The sequence below is a fragment of the Pseudophryne corroboree genome, chromosome 3 (assembly GCF_028390025.1).
Source record: "Pseudophryne corroboree isolate aPseCor3 chromosome 3, aPseCor3.hap2, whole genome shotgun sequence".
Classification (NCBI taxonomy): Eukaryota; Metazoa; Chordata; class Amphibia; order Anura; family Myobatrachidae; genus Pseudophryne; species Pseudophryne corroboree.
Genome location: NC_086446.1, coordinates 530,573,618 through 530,576,647, shown reverse-complemented (window position 1 = coordinate 530,576,647; position 3,030 = coordinate 530,573,618). Strand labels below are relative to the sequence as shown.

Sequence of the window (3,030 nt, the reverse complement as noted above, 5' to 3'; positions counted from 1 at the left end):
TGGGCTATTCGTAATGGTTTTAACGGCAAAGTTCAGAAATACGAATGAAAAGACCAGCGGTCAAACGCGGCTGTTATTTCATACAACACGGGTATTCACTATTCATTCGTATTTGGGTGTTAGTCTCTGATTGCTCAATTGTGGTCATATTTTTTTGCGATTCGTTAAAAAAAGCGGCAAAAAAAATAGATCTGCTTTTTTCAGGCGTGTTTACATGTGTTGCCACTAACAAATCATTCACACCTGAATTAGGATGCCTATAAAAGGATCTTAGGCCCATTTCAAATAACCTACACTCAGAAATGGCAGCAGGACTGTGGGCCAGTGATCTTTTGTGTGCTGTGGGATTCTTTAGACTCAGACATCAGCCTGTAAGTAACCAGGGCCAAGAAACTGAACATGGTGAGCAGGTTGTACAGGTTCCGCAGAGGCTGCGCAGGCCTCGTTTTTTTAGGGGGGATATTTCTGCTGATTCTTCTGAGGTGAGATGGTAGGTTAGCAAAAATTTGGGTCTGCCTATGCAGGCAATCTTGATTAGTGGCCTGCTGTGTAGCCCAACTGTCCCAAAACACTAGATCAGGGCCTTGTGCTGGGTGGCTGATTCCTTCGATTAATGGCTGCATTTGTAACATGATTGTCTCATCCATGTCACTGTATTGCTGCTGTTGCGTCGGGATGCTGGTACCAGTACTAGAATCTGGAATTAGAACCATTTTGGCGTTAGTTAGACATATGTTTGAGAAATTAAAGCAAAACAATAAACATGGAACACATGTATTTAAATGGTGCTTTCAGATATCCAGCATAGCAACATCATCACTCAGAACTTAAATACAGACATATTCCTGTTTGTGGCAAATGTGTCTGGTTACTTCATTCTTAAAGCAAGCACATGAGTTGTATGGTAGATCAGACATACTCCACCATAAAAACACACTTTAAATCATAATGTGTTGCCTTATAGTGTTTAAAACAGAACCATAGTAATGTTTTGGCATGTTGGTGCCAATGTTACGACAAACACATAAGTGAAATTGATGAAATAAACCTTACTATTTGCCAAGCTTACACATGTGTTTATGTTGCAGCATCTTCCACACAATCTGCTGCTGTATGGCTGAAGTGGACATACATATCTTTACTGGATGTGGACAAGGCCATTTTGCTCAGAATCCATTTGATGTGTTTTTTTTTGTCGGTAAGTATAGCAGATTTTGTGTAATTTAGAGTTAATTAGTCTAATTAAATGGATTATTATGAGATGAGTAATTGTTTAAATCATTACAGTTTCTTACAATCAAGATGAGGGGAGTGTGGTTGGCATCTTGGAGGTGTGACCAAAATTTGGAGTGGTGGGACCGACAAAACTGTAGACAGTCTTCGTGGCGGGGTAGACTGCTGTGGTTGTGATTGGACATCAGACCTTGCTTTCTTTGTTGCCACATGTATTATTGTTTGGTGTGCTACAGGAGTCCGCCTTCTGCTGCTCAAGACTTCTTTTGATGGACCTAGGATTTAAAGTTTACTTTTGTTATGGCCATTCCTTTACATACATAACCTATACTACAATGGACACTTTACCTGCTTCCGCAGCGTCATCATCATTAGATGTCATGGGAGTGACTGTAGGCTGGTGTACAGTACTGCTTTTTTTCAACACTGTAAATAATGAAACAAATAAAAGAACTCATTTATTCATGCTATTGTTGATACATCCACCAATTATGTTTATAAACATTAAATCTTTCAAAAATGGATGCTTATTTATGTGTGACTAATTTCTGAACAAAACCATAAAATAAATAAAAAAAACACACACATTGGCCAATAGCCATATGCACTATGGAAAGTGCAACACAGGAAATAATGTACAGGACACAGACATAGGACACAGTGGCAGATTAATTAAGCCTGGTGAAGTGATAAAGTGGAAGGTGTTAAAGCACCAGCCAATCAGCTCCTAAGTGTCATTTTGAAAACCCAGCCTGTAACATGGAAGTTATGACCTGATTGGTTGGTAATTTATCAACTTCAACTTTATCACTTCACCATGGCTGAATAAATCTGGCCCACAATAATACATACACTAACAAGCCAAAGCACAGACATCTTCAATTCAAAATGTTATGTAATTAATGAAAGAAGCAATATAGAAAATGCTCTGTGATGTGGCACTCCAAACACACATTAGCACAATATGAGCCAAAAAACAAACCAACATTATAAAAACCAGCATAATAGTACAGTAACTAAGTCTGCAGTGTTGTGTCAGGGTACAAATACAGACTCTAAATGATCCAAAAAAAAGTGGGTTTGTCTTAAACAAGATTACATACAGTACTAATGAAATTACACATGTAACTGGCTTCAAAGCCACTTTGCACTACTCCAGCCTCTAACATGTCAACCACTGATTTTCAAACATTGATTGCACATGGATAACTGAAATCAAAAACATAGGCCAACTTGCAAACTGACAAATGTGCAAAAGGAAAACATTATTGCTGGACAATTCAATGACACACCAAGTCCAAACTACACATGGAAAATGTACTGTAAAAAAACCACATGACATACAATAAAGTACTATGTTACATTGGCTTTTGTAGAAAACATTACCCAAAACAATGTATTTGCTGACGCACACATGAAGATGGGAGTAATATGCAACGTCACATGACACACATTTCCCCAAAAAATAACGCAAGAAGTAATGTAATAGAATGTTAAGACAAATACACATGCTCACCATCCTTCCTGGGCAGATCGGAATCATGGACATGGGTTGCAGACACTACTTCAGGAGGTATTAAACTCAGCATGGGCTCCTCATAGTCCAGATATCTGGCAATATAGAGCTGTCCACCACCGGTTTTGCGAGCCGACTTCGCCTCCTTGGCCATTTTGGACTTGACACGTCGCTTTATGTCATAGTACCGTTTGCGGCACGTGTCCTCCATCCGCTTGACCACTCCTCACTATTTACAGCAGCAACAACTTTCGCCCACAACACCGTCTTCTTCCGTGTTG

The 3,030-nt window shown here is 39.3% G+C and overlaps 1 long non-coding RNA gene across 1 annotated transcript; it reads left to right on the top strand.

Moving 5' to 3' along the window:
* Positions 1–1,093: 1,093 nt before the first annotated feature.
* LOC135057979 (uncharacterized) lies at positions 1,094–1,755 on the top strand. The gene is made up of 2 exons (XR_010244504.1): positions 1,094–1,198; positions 1,288–1,755. It is a non-coding gene; the product is annotated as an uncharacterized LOC135057979 (long non-coding RNA).
* The last annotated feature ends 1,275 nt before the right edge of the window (positions 1,756–3,030 follow it).